The following is a 14595-nucleotide window of genomic DNA, read 5'->3' on the forward strand; positions in this document are numbered from 1 at the left end:
GGAAACTGTGATAATAAAATAATGTTCCTTAAGTACTTGGAGCAAAGTAAATGCAAACTATCCTTAAGCCTCTCTCCCTTCCATTAATAATAAAGTATATTCTTTAGGTCATTGTCAGGCAAAAATTAGTCTAATAAATTATTGGCGAATTGAATGATTATGCTAACATCTTTGCTTTTACATCCTTTTACCAGTGTATACAGATACAGCCACACTTCTTGTTGGCTGACAGGTAATAGAGACATGTAATTCAGGCATCTTCAAAGTGGCTGTATTTTGATGAGAGCTGAGAAGAAGTGTCCTTTGGCAGAGTAGCTACCGTCACTTTGTAAATCACCAAAGAATGGAGCAGGATAAAATGTCTGATGAGATTTTCATGGCATTATCATATAGATTACAACATAAAGAAGGGTTTGAATACATCTGAAGAAGTGTTGCAGGATTTACATAATGAATTAAAATAAAAAGGCAGACTGAAGTCTGAATACTTTACCCGATATTCATTCATAGCAGAGGGAATGATCTTCAGTGCGTTCTGTCTGCAATGAAAGGGTCTGATGGGTCTTGTTAATGGTGTTAATGGTGGAAGAATATCTTAAATTTTGAAATAACAGAATGTCCTTAACCTTTAGAAGGGTTGAAAAATGGAAGGATCCGAGTGACTCAACTGTCTCCAAATGCTATAAAATCCCAGATCTTGTAGGTAACCTGTATAAGCAAGCCATTGACCAGATAGTTAGAAAAAATATAAATAATTGGGTCATTACAGTGCTAAACACTTACTTTTAAAACTAAACTCCCTTCCCCAATGCCCACAGAATGGTCTTGTGAACCTCTCTTGATTCCATTGTAGATGTTCCAGATAAGCTCTTTCCACTCCAGCTACATCTTTCCCAATCCTCCAACCTTGTTAAAATGTATCTAACTTACAGGATAAATCCAGCTACAGGGTTTATGTCAACTCAGAATTAAGTTGTTGATATACATGGATCTCATTCTACAAGGGAGGACATTCACAATTGAATGTCTTTTGCAGAGCTGACTAATACAGGAAGTTCTGACTGCAGGAAGCTATATTTTTGCAGAGCAATTAGAGATGTGAGTATGTTTCTGGTGCCAGTCATAATACACAGCCACCTTCTCATCCAATATGTATAGATAGACCTAGATTTGAGATATGACGTGAGTTGGATAATCTGTTTTTTTTTTTTTTAAGGTTATGGAATAGGTGTCTAAAGAGTGGTCTCTTCACTGGTGAGGTGCTTTCTTTGGTCATCGTTCTACCATGAGAACAGGGATGGCCTTCTTGCCTGAATCGAGTACAAGCTGACTTACATGGGCACATATAATGTCTACACCTGAGATCCAGAAAGGAGTGGTACTGAAGTGGGTACAGTGACCCTAAAGGGAAGACCAGAAGCAGAAATCAGGACCACCCAAAGTCCATCTATGACTATCAAATAGGTCCAATTGTCAGTAGGAGGGTCTCTCAACAAATGAAAAAATACAGGCCATGGAAACATGTGGAGGCAAGAAGGGAAGCCAACAGTGAGAACCTTCTTAGAAGAGGCCATAGGGTTGCTTATGGGCAGCTTATTTATTCTTTTTTTTTCTTTCCCTGAAAAAAGCTCTTTTCCGTTTGGTTCAGAGTGGTTAAAAAGCTGCAGAGAGAAGCTTCAGGCAGAAGCTCTGACATCACAGGGGCTCCTTAAAGGCTGGGTTCCTGAGGGTCCTAGCTGTGTTTGAGGGTGACACCTTCAAAGAGATGCTCGCCCAGCCCAGCCTGGGACCAGCCAGCCTGCGGAGACTAGTCAGGTGGTCCCTCAGCTTCTTGATGAGTTTCATCTTCTCATACAGGAAGCATCTGTCCTGGAAGTCATAGGGATGGGGGTCTGGCCGGCAGAACCCAGGGCTCGCAGATCCAAAAAGGTTTGGTTCAGGTTTTTCTCCAGGACCACAGTGGCTTCAGCAGCATCCTGGGTTTTACCCTACTCTTTTGTTTTTTAATTGAAGTACAGTCAGTTCACAATGTTGTGTCAATTTCTGGTGTACAGCACAGTGCTTCAGTCATATATGAATACATACATATTTATTTTCATATTCATTTTCACTGTGAGCTACTACAAGATACCGAATGTAGTTCCTTGTGCTATACAGCATAAACTTGTTTATTTCATATATATACCAGTCAGTATCTGCAAATCTCAAACTCCCAGTTTATCCCTTCCCACACCCTTCTCCTCTGGTAACCATAAGTCTGTTTTCTATGTCTGTGAGTCTGTTTCTGTTTTATATATACGTTCATTTGTTTTTTTTTTTCATTGTTTGTTTTGTTTTGTGTTTTTTAGATTCCACATATGAGTGATATCATATGGTATTTTTCTTTCTCTTTCTGGTTTACTTCACTTAGAATGACAATCTTCAGGTCCATCCATGTTGCTGCAAATGGCATTATTTTATTATTTTTTATGGCCGAGTAGTATTCCATTGTATAGATATACCACTGCTTCTTACCCTATTCATTTTGAGATGGCTTCTGATCATCCTGGAAGAGGGCATGGCTGCTTTGCTAGTTTTGCCTTTTCAAGAGATGCTCAGCACCCTCAGTCTTCTCCTTGGCCAAAGAAGTGGTCCATGCCCTCCAGAGCCACATCGTCGCGGTGGAAATAGAAGCCTAGAGAGAGGTACGTGTAGGAGGCCTGTGGATGCATGTAGACGGGGTGGTTGATGACGGCCTCCACCTAGATGGAATATTTCTGACGAATCTGGGGGCTCATGGTTAATTGGTCAAAAAATGGTGTTGGCTGGTCCCAGAGGCCAAGGGCAGCAGCGTGGCTGGTTCTGAGGTTGTGACTGGACAAAAGGGTGGTTGGAAGCTGAAGCAAGGGGTGTCCCTGGGTCTGTTCCATCCAAATCCTGTGGAAGCAAGAGATAGATCCTTGGGACCGCCGAGTGCACTGCCGAGTATGTTTGTTCTTGATTTAGTATGTGATTACTGAGTCACAGAGTAGAAGTAGGTCATCTTTCACTTCCATGAGTCATTTCTTTTGTGATCTGAAGGTTACAGTCAGTGCCTAAAAGAAAATTTAACGTACTCTTGACTTGGAGCTCACCAAGCAGCTGCATAATTTTTCAGATTTGGTTTTGTGCGATTGTAATATGTTGGTGAGAAACACTCTAAGCACTTGGTTTTCACAAATAAATCTGCATAGCTTATACGTTTAACATTTTGACATTCCTAACAGGTGTGTAGAAACTTGCCTTTAAACTTGGGAGATAATTTGTTATAAAGATTGAGTTGTTCAATATTATCTGAGCCGTTGCTTGCTATACACTTCCATATTTCCTAATTTTTTTTAACTAGTGAACTACTATTGCTCCATTTTTTTAATTAATAGAGCTTCCAAATGATTCTGTAACAAGATTTTAACTATTTTGAAAGGGAGGTGTTATTTGTAAACTTCTTGGTATCTACAAAGCACCAAAATTTGTTTCTTTTCTTTTTTTAATATTTTTTATTGATTTATAATCATTTTACAATGTTGTGTCAAATTCCAGTGTAGAGCACAATTTTTCAATTATATATGAACATATATATATTCATTGTCACGTTCCTTTCTCTGTGAGCTACCATGAGATCATGTATATATTTCCCTGTGCTTTACAGTATAATCTTGTTTATCTATTCTGCAATTTTGAAATCCCATCTATTCTTTTCATTGCATGTGTTCAATATATATTTGCTTTGAATAACAGGCACTCAGTAGATACTCATTGCAAATAGCCAGCACTTAGCACATGATTGTTCAGTGAGTGTCCAGAAATGACAGGAACTTGGGTTCAAGTCCTGCCTCTGGCATTAAAATTAATCAGTGAAGTCTTGTCCATGAATAGAAATACGATGGGACCCCTGATTTAATTTTAATTCATTCAGTAAATAGATTCATAACTGAATTCCATTGGTTCTTTTTATTAAAAATTCTTGAACAGTAGTTTTTATATTCTTGGCTCTATGTAGGAGCCTCCATACCAAAAATTAAAATTATATTGAATATACATATATATTTTATAACGTCATTTGCATTCACCCCCTGACCCTTCTTGAATGGCTCTCCGTAGTTTCCAGAATACAGCTGGGTCCTCACTTCTGCTAGTTGAGGACCACCCTTAACTGACTCAAAACCATCTACTGAAACGCAACTCATCTACTCCCCAATGTAATTGCTCAGTCCAGCCACCACGGAGTCCTTAGCGCTATTTAAGCCCCCTTTACTTCCACTGCCATACGTACCACCAATCACATGGAAGTCGCATGGCGCACCAGAATGGTGCTGACTTTGAAGCAAGATGGTTCAGTTCCAAGGAGCACCATGTATTTCATAAGCCAGGCTGATGAATATTGACTTTCCGGGTTGTGATGAAGACCAGAGATAAGGTGTATAACACAGGATATGGACAAAACTTAACCCGATAAATGCAAATCTATCTATGAGAGCAGAAGCTAGGAAATCAGATCACATCCAGATAATTTCGGCATGTGGCCACCTACGCTAAAGGAAAGGGCTGTGCATGCAGCCCCCTCTTCCTTTTTTCTCATACAAATTCCCTCCCAGCTCAGCTCAGATCTGAGATCTTCTGAACCTAATGGTTTGCATCATGCATGCTTACATTAGTGACTTACATTTCTCTAACTTCTAAAGTTAAACAAGAGCTCAAAAATGCTAATAGCATAAAGGTTTTATTTTATTTTATTTTATTTTATTTTATTTTATTTTATTTTATTTTATTTTATTTTATTTTATTTTTTTAGTATTGACAAGGAAGAAGACCCGAAGGACACACTTAGGCTGTTTCAAGAATGTAATTCACATGCCTTCATTTCAAATTGTATAAATCAGGAAAACAAAAGGAAAGAAGAGGGGGGAAAACTCATTTTGAGACTTGGATAATCTTAATTCTATTCATCTAGCATCTTGTATTTGTCAGATTTTCCTTCTTTTCCTGTTGCTGAATTTCAGATGTTCTATTTCTTAAATAAAGTAGGAAGATTGTGGTCTGATCAATAGTAGCAGAGCAGAATGGAGTCCTAAGGTAATTTTCAGGTAAGGTGAAGCAAGAAATAAAAAGCAAAACTCTCTAAAGTATGTAACTCTCTAAATAAAGCATTTTTAGGGTCTAAAGTCTCCAGATGATGCCCCCAATTCCCAGCTGGACTGTGTGTGGGAACTTGTCCTGAGCAGAGGAATTCTAAAGAAGAAAACGAGATGGCGTCACTCCTGACCTCACCTCGTCCCCTTCCCTTGCAAAGATGTGACTGAGGTTCTTCAAACAGCCTCTGGCCCCAGATGAGAGAGGACGATCAGTGTCCCAACTACAAGAGGTTTTTCTGGGGTTAATCTTACTGGTTATTGAAAGCCACCCAGGACAGTTGCTATTCATTCATTTCTTAAGGGAAAGAGGACTCTAAATTTTGCCATCCTCTTGGGACGAAATTGTGGTCCCTCACTGTACCATTTCACTTCCATCTGACTTTAGGGAGGCTGTGGGTTACAAAGACAAGCGAGCAGACAAGCAAACAAAAAATATAAGGCGAACAAGGTCTCCCAGCTGGAACACTCGCTGGCAAAATGGTGACAGATAATGTCACCCAGATCTCTTGCTTGCCTTACCGTCACCTCACTTTTTCCCCTTTGCAATTCATTTCTCAGTGTTTTAAGAAATCACTGAAAATCTGTAAGTTCATCAATTGCTTTAATTATTCATCTGCAATCCAGATTTTTATATGAATAGGCTGAATTAATAGCCACAATAAGTCGGCAAATGTCGATGAATGGCACATTACAGATTTTATTATTTTTTGTTTTAAGAGTTTCTTGCATTTGGTGAATGGAACAGATTTTACAAAGGGAAAGAGAGAACCCAGGCAGACGCATGTCTGCGCTCAGAGGCATTTAAAGCGAGCGTAATTCCAGTCCCTTCCTTTAAGAGTGGAGAGTATTGTCCTACCCATCAGCCAGGGCATTTGGCTGTGAAGTTGAAGACAGGAATATTTAATTACCATCAGCAAACAGAAGCCCAGTGAAGAGTATTTGTGTCAGTTAGATGCCAATGGAACTAAGCTTTTCTGAGATGGAGAGGATCGATTTAATTTTTTTTCCCCTTCTCCAGATTTTTGCTATGACAGAATGACATACTCTTCATTTAGCCACTCAAGCAAAAGAATGACTGAGGAGCCAGTGAAGGTCAAACAGTTTTCCAGCCAGCATATGCTGTTTCAGACCGACTTAACCCACCTTAACAAAATGGCTGGACCAAAAGTTTGTCTCTGAAGACCCTAAGTGCTACCTTTCCAGAGACAACCCCCCCCTTACTTGCTCTGCCCCCCAAATACACACTGAAAGAGCACTTTCCAGAGGGTGGTTTTACGTCCTCACAAGGCCCTGCCCTCCCCTTCGTGTGCAGCGGAAGCATCTTGTGACTTTCATGGTACTTTGCTGGCGTTTCCTGGTCTCGCACCATCACTGGGCTCTGGCGTTATGTCTCATCCGTGTCAGTGCGCCCCAGGGAATCAGCTTCTCTCTTTCCCTGAATGAACAAATGCTTTCCCTTAGTGAAATCTGGAAATATATGGCCTTTCTAACAAAGTCATAAGGGAGGACTCTCCAGGAGGTGGGAACATTTACATAAAACAAAGTCTCAAAGAGTCTAGTGAATCCTTCAGTTCTGAGCTCTGTTAGGAGGCCAGGAGACACTCCTGCCTCCGACCTCTGATTCTTTAAGACTGTACATTTTTCAGTATAGCATCATACTCTTGAGAGATACATAGATGGGAGAAAATCAGGGAGGATTTGGCCGAATATTTCGTGTGCGAAAATCTGACAAAGGGCAGTAGACAGGTGAGCACAGAGGACCCTCTCATTTTGGGCTCTGTAATCCTAGACATTATTAACTGAAGTTAGCGGGTTCTTGAAGTTTTATTTTTGTTGTCTTGAGAAGTTGCCTGCTGGCCCGCCTGCCTCAGCACAAATCCCACTTGGCTAGTTGGCCCCTGGGACCCTCTCGAGACTCTTAATTCCTTTACCAGCCTCTTGAAAAGACATGCCGTCTATTTTTATCCTTCTGTTCCCAAATTCTTCCACTTAAAAGATGTGAAGACTCAGTGGATTCTCTCCAAATGTCTCTCAAGGTAAAAACACAGCAGTGTGTAACAGCGTGATTTGCATTTAGCTAAAGGACTTGCACAGACTTTAACTCATTCCATCCTTGGCTCTGGTTTTTCCAGATTAGAACACACAATTGATAGGTGAATGAAAAGGAAGCCTTGAGTAGTTGTATTATATGTTCAGCTTCACCTTATAAGTCGCTGATAAACCAACAACACGGGTGGAGCTTCCTGACTCCTTGGATGGGATTTATCCTACTGCGTGTTGGTGGAATGTTTCCGTTTTCAAGTCCAGCTAAGTCTTACTGATTGAAGCAGTCGTTCTTCGAGCAAGTTGTTATTCACTCCAGTTACACCCAACACTGAGATGAGAAATCCGGCCCCCACTGAGGGAGAAAGGGATTCAGCGTAAGAGCAACAGGTGTGCTGGACAGAAGCTGGCCGATGGCAGAAATTCTGTAATTCAGCAAACAACAATTCTACCACTTAAAAAAAAGCAATGTGACATTTAGTAGCTGAACTTACCAGATAACCTTAATTTCACCACCAAGCTGGAATTGACTGAAGTTCAACAATATACCCTTGAAGTAAAGAAAACGTGAGGTATAAAAGAGGATGGTGCTGGCTGATTTGGGTTTTATGAATGTGCCACACATATGAAGAAACCCGGAGTGCCCTGCATCTCCCGGCTGCAGCCAGAGTCTGCTCAGCGATCTTATGTCTTTTCAGGTGCACCTGACGTGGAGGATGCAAACGCAGGCGTGGAGTTTCCTTCTCCTGGGTCATTTTCTAACAGTGTCACTTACTGTGAGCATTTTACTTAATCACTCTCAGCTTGTTTTCACCTTCGTAAAATAAGGAAAAGAAAGCCTGTGTGACCGTGGGGGAATTAAGTAAAATAATTTGCATACCGTATTTACTGTATTATACTATTATTTTATTTTCTTTGTCCGTTCTCCTTTTTTCCCACGAAGACAAAGAAGGGGAAACAGCTAAGAAATATCGACACCATTAGTGTGAGTGAACAGACTTTTTCTAGACTTGCACCGATCTTGAGTCTTCCACCAATTGACTCAGACCACGGGCTGCTCGGTGTACTTGTTACGCACCCCACGCACCATGATGCAAAATCGCTGAGGACGTGAACGTCAGTACAATTTCAAGTAACATGTCAAGTCAGGGGAAATGTGTGTGGTATTTTAATCCAAGTGAAATCAATCTACAATAATTTTTGCTTTAAAAGAACCAAAGTCACAAGAAGTGGGGCTTTGTTTGTCAGAGATGCTAAAGCACATAGGTACAAGCAGAGACTGATAAGAAAAAGATGGCCTGATGTTGGATGTTATAAAATACCTAAGACCCATTTATATGTGAGAACTCCGAATTTTGTCTCTGCCCCAAATCCTTGCAGCATGCATCTAATATATTGTTTTGCTTTGTTTCTGTTCAAATCTCCCCTTCCTTTAGGAAAGTGCCACACCCCACCCCACCAGTCACATCACAACCACGGGAACTGCCACGTGAGTATAAATACTGGGCGGCTTCAGCTGACACCTTCCACACTGCCTGTGCGCAGTTTATAACGTAGATGGCGCCCCATATAATTATGTAGGCGGTGGCCCTGGTACCATAGGAACCTGCCCTTGACCACAATTGATTGATCCAGGATTTACACGATTCAAGAACTAAATGCTACCAAAAGAAAAGGCTCATTATCCGCAGCTAGGAAAACCTAGTCATCTGACATAATTCTTCCTTTCCTAAGGTTTGGATATTCAACACCTGCTTGGATACTCTGATAAATCCTCATATCTTTCTGGTAGTTTCTCTGTTGCTGCACAAGGTAGTGGGATTCAACTTTCCTTAACTTGAGTAAAACGACAAAGAACCTTGACTGATAAAACCATTCTGACCTCACATAACATCCTCACACAAAGCAGACATGTGGAGCAGAGGCAACGCCTATTCATTTTTCAAGACCCAGATCACTGTGATTGAGGATGTAGGTTCTGGATTCAAACTTCCTGCACCTACATCCTGACCCCACCATTTACTCTAAATGCATTGTGCAAAATACTTAATTTCAGCGTCTCAGTTTCCTCATCTTTAAAATAGGAGTAACAGTAGTACCTCTTAGGGTTGGTGAGAAGGAGAAAAGATTCATACATACTTTACTCTTTATAAAGTCAGTTGTTATTATTCAGACCCTGGGAAGTCATCTGAAATTTCTCCCATTGATTCTCCAAACCCACACTTGATATAATTAGCTCTTGTGTCTATTTCACTTTTACCCCGAATGCCCAGCCAGAATAATGTCGGTCAGATAACAGTGCTCAATAGATACATCTGGAAAAAAAGTAATTAGCAAAATTACTGAAGAACCACTGTACAAAATCACATTCTGCTGTTCATAAGTACGTTTTTCCCCTCTCTCATAACAGACACAAACATTTCTCTTTTTTCCCATTTATTCATGCACCTATTTGGCAAATATGTGGGTAGAAGGCTACAGTGTGGTATGTTCTGTGGAAATAGAAAATGAATAACAATCTCTCTCCTCTAAAGCAGTTTGCAATCCACGAGGGGATAAAGCAGGTACCCAGATTGCCGTAATATAAAGTGCAAGGTGATGGGTTTTATAATAGAGGCCCTAGGAAATTGCCATAAGATCTAGAAGATGTAGAGATCATTTTAGGCTGCAAAGCTTGAAAAAGACTTCAGGGAGGAAGTGCATGTGAGGTTGTTCTTAGAGAAATGAGTATGCTTTCAATAGACAGAGAAAATATTTCCTCAAATGGGAAAGGTCTGCAGGTTAATGAGTTTCTGCTAAGTGTGACTATCACCGACAGTTCCTGTCTGTCAGATGGACTTTGAGGAATGCAACCACAGTCTTGGCTTGGGTTAGATAAAGGCAGAGGTCATGTGGAGAGATCTCCGTTTTCTTAGGCTTCTGCTTTTCCAATGAACCACTTTAACACTACCTAAAATCTCTGCAGATTGAAAAAAATATGTTTTAGTTTTACTCTGAACAGATATCAGTGTTACAAAAATAATTTGGATACCCATTATGAATAATGATGATGCAGGTGGCATTCTCTTTGAGTTGTCTTCTCAATATTGGCTGTAGTTCTTTGTAGGAAAAAAATCACCCTCTGAGATTCTTCCTAGAAATAATATAATCTAACACACATGTAATGAGTGCCTACTGTGTACCAGACAGGTGCGCCATTGGATTTTTTTGGGTCAAGAATATTTGATTGAAGTATAATTTACGGTCAGTGAAAAGTGCGTATTTAAAGGGAGCGAGTTCATTGATTTTAACAAATGCACTGCACCTGTGTATCTTATCCCATGACTCTCTCAGGATAGAGAACATTCTATCATGCCAAAGAGTTTTCCTTCCCTGCAACTTCCCGATTTCTTTTATGGTAGATTCATTTTGTCTATTCAGATATTTCTTGGAAATGAAATCATGCTGTGTTCTTTTGTGTCTTATTCTTTCACTCAGTATACTTTTTGGAGATTCATCTATGTTGCCTCATATATCAGGAGTTCCTTTTGATCTCTGCGTATTATTCCCTTGTGTAACTAAAACATAATATATTTTTAATCTGTTTTCCCACTGATGGGCATTTAGATTGTTTTTAGCTCTTAGCTATTGTGACTAAAGTTGCGATGCACATTTTTTGACAATTTTTTTTTGTGGATATAGCATTTCTTTTGGGAAAATATCTAACCAGGTGATTGTTGGATCATAGAATATATACATATTTAACTTTATAAGAAATTAAAGTTTTACACTTCAACGAACAATGTTTGAGAGCTGGTTTCCTCAACATCCTTTCTCTGATGTTATCAGTATTTTTAATTTTAGCCCTTCGGGTGGGTGTACAGTAAGTGTCTCAGTGGGATTTCATTTTACATTTCCCTGAGAAAAGGTAATGTTGAGTGCTTTATCAGACTGTTATTATAGCTTGGTGTATTTTTATTCATGAAGTGCCTGTTAAAGTTTTTCACACATTTAAAAAATCAGATTGTCTTTTTATATTAACTCTTCTAAGTTGTTTATTCTGGACAAGCCTTTAGTCACATATATGTATTACAAATATTTTTTCCCAATATGTGGTTTAGTTTTTCATTTTCTTAACAATGACTCTTAATGAGCAGATTTTTTAAATTTTATAAAGAAAAATTTATTTGTTTTTAATTATGGTTATGCTTGTGTCCTGTCTAAGAAATCATCGCCTACCCTATGGTCTCCTATTTTTCTTCTAGAGGCTTATAGATGTAACTTTAAGTTTAGGGTTATAAGCCATAGAGAATTTAATTTTTGCATGGCATGCGGTAGAGGTTAAAGTTCTGTGTGTGTCTCTCTTTCCCGTAGAGCTGTGTAGTGGCTCCCAGATATTTTGTCTTCATTGCATTGCTTTCACATTTTGAAACCGGTTGAACAAATACAATAGGTCTATTTCTGAAATTACCATTCTCTTCCGTTAATCTATTTGCATTTCTTTATGCAATACCGCATTGCCTAGATTAATGTAGTTTATAATTGATCTGAGTGTCAGTAGCATAATCCTCCAGATTCGTTCTTTCTCAGGATGACTTTGCCCACAATAGGTCCCTTGCATTTCCACTTAAATTTTAGACACAGTTTATCAGTTTCTACAAAACACCTGCTGTGATTTTTGAGATTGCATTGAATCCATAGAATAATTTGTGGAGAAGAGACATCTAAATACTGTCATTTCTACTCTGTAAAATGTATCCAGAACCTCTTCAGTTTCTCTTAGTAAAGTTTTTTGTTTTATTTTTTTAGTTTTCAGTGTGCAAATGCTGCATATATTTTGTTAAAGTTATTCATTTCTATTTTACTCATTTTTGTTCTGTGATAAATAGCATTCTCTACTTAATTTTTTAAATACTTTTAAATATTTTTAAAATACTCATAGAATTATGTTGAATTTTATGTATTAATCTTGTGTCCTACAACTTGGCTAAATTCACTTATTAATTCTAGTACTGTTTTTTATAGATTGCTTAAGTTTCCTACATAAATTATCAATTGTATATGAAGAAATCATTTTCACATTCCTTCAAATTTATGTCTTTTATTTTTGCATGTTTTTAGTTGAATATGCTTAAAAGTCTAGTACCTTGCTAAATAGAAGTGGTGAGATGTAAACCCCTTTCTCTACTTTTGATTTTACATACGAAGTTAGCTGCAGGTTTTGCCAAGATGCTCTTTATGAGGTTGAAGAAAATTTTATCTTAGTTTTGTCATAGTTTTCTGATTGTTTATTTAGTTTTTTAGTCATAAAGGGATATTGAATTTTTCCAGTGTTTTCTGCATCTATTGAGACAGCAAGTGATTTTTCTCTTATTTTTGCTGATGTGGTGTATAACATGGGTATATTTTTGAATGCTAATAAAACCATGCATTTCTAGAATCAACTTCACTTGGTTATTATGTATGAATCTCCATAAATATTGCTGGATTTAATTTGGGAATATATTATTAATAATAATTCTTATTCAGGTTCATGAGGGATATTGGTAATTTTGTTCTCTTGTAATGATCTTGCCTGGATGTAGCGTCAGGGTTATATTGACCTCATAAAATGAATTTGGAAGTGTTTCCTTTTTCCTCCAGTTTCTGAAGTTTGAACAGCTTCTTTTACCTTGTCTTCAGGTTTGCTGATCTTTTTCTTCTGCAGCTTCCATTCAATTTTATAATTTTATACATAATTTCAGATATTATAGGTTACAATTCTAAAATTTCCATTTGGATTTTTATATATGATTTCTATTTCTCTACTGATATATTCTGTTTTCCTTCATCATATTTTTTCTTTCTTTACACTCTTGAACAAAAATTCTAGCAGCCCTTTTTAAAGCCTTCTATGGTCAGTTCCATCACCCCATGATCTATTTCTCCTGGCTTTAATTTTCTTTTTTCTTCTTTTAGTTATAGGTTTTATTCTCTCACTTCTTCATGTGTCTAGTAAGTTTTAATTGTGTGCTAGATATTGTAATTTCTATGTTGTTGAATATCTAAATTTTGATATTTTTCTTTGCATAGTATCAAGTTTTACTTGGACAAGAAGTTAGTTTATGTACAAAATAGCTTACTTCTTTAAAGGCTTGTTTTTATCATTATTTTTCTTGAAGTATAATTGATTTACAATAGTGTGTTAATTTGAGGTGTATAGAATAGTGATTCAGTATGTTTGCAAATTATATTACATTGTTGGTTATTGCAAGATAACGGGTCTAATCCCCTGTGGTATACAGTAGGTCCTTGTAGAGTAGTTTATATCTGTTAATCCCATACCCCTAATTTGTCCCTCCCCTCTTCCTTCTCCTCATTGGTAACCACAAGTTTGTTTTCCATATCTGTGAGTCTGTTTGAGAATACCATACTTGCAAAATAAGTCAGATGAAGTCAAATACTATATAATGTCACTTATGCCTAGAGTTTAAAGGCATGATTTGAATTAGAATAGACTGAGTCTGGTTTAGCCTTTACTCTAGGGTCAGATAAGTTCTGCTCCAAAGGTTTGGTCTTTCTGGGATCTCTGCTGAACACATTAGCTATTCCATAACTTCTCTTTACTCTGCCTGTGAGAGCTCAAAATCTCCCAGTCCTATTTAGCCCTGGAAAGTGTTTTGGCCACAGCTCCGCAATAACGATTATTTCTGTCGTGATGCTTTGTAAGAATTTCATCCTGCACATGCTTTGATTAGCAATAATTTAAAGACTCGGGGGGCCCTCTGTAAGTTTCTGGAGCTTTTCCTGTCTGAAACCATGCCCTGTTAATTTGAGCCACCTTCACAGCCCCAAATTCTGATCTTTATCCCTTGTCTCATGATGTAAGATTATTATGCTCGATTTGTGCATCTCACATACTGTGGTCTGGAAAGAGTGTCCAGGCAGAAATCCTGGGCAATTCTGGAGATCTCTTGTTGTTTATCTTCTTTGGGGGTTGCAGTCACGTATGACTTCTTATCCTTTTTATGTAAACAGTGTGTTTCCTATGTTTTGCTCAATTTTATAATTGAGAAGGCTATTCTGGTATCAATTATTCCATTATAACTATAAGAAAAATCTCCATTGGATTTTATGAAATGCCTGGCGAAGACTAGTGGTGTGGTATATGGCTAGAGAGTTATGGTAAATAACGTAACCAAACCTAAGTAAACTGTTAGGCTCAGAAGTGAACTTACAATGGTTAATTGGATGGGAAAATACGATCACTGGAATTATTATCACATGAGGATCATGTGCCATTGCATTTTTTTTTTAACTCTACCACAGAAAAGCCATATGAAGGTCTGGAAGACAACAAAAACACATGTGTGTCACGTGTCCTTTTTTGACGACTCTTCCCTCTGAAATTTGAAAGGCAGTAGGTCTAGCATATAGTTTGTCA

General features: G+C 38.2%; 1 pseudogene; it reads right to left on the reverse strand.

Moving 5' to 3' along the window:
• Window positions 1-1732: 1732 nt before the first annotated feature.
• Window positions 1733-2777, reverse strand: LOC140688922 (ferritin light chain pseudogene; annotated as a pseudogene).
• Between the last annotated feature and the right edge of the window lie 11818 nt (window positions 2778-14595).

Source organism: Vicugna pacos, chromosome 24 (genome assembly GCF_048564905.1).
Source record: "Vicugna pacos chromosome 24, VicPac4, whole genome shotgun sequence".
Classification (NCBI taxonomy): Eukaryota; Metazoa; Chordata; class Mammalia; order Artiodactyla; family Camelidae; genus Vicugna; species Vicugna pacos.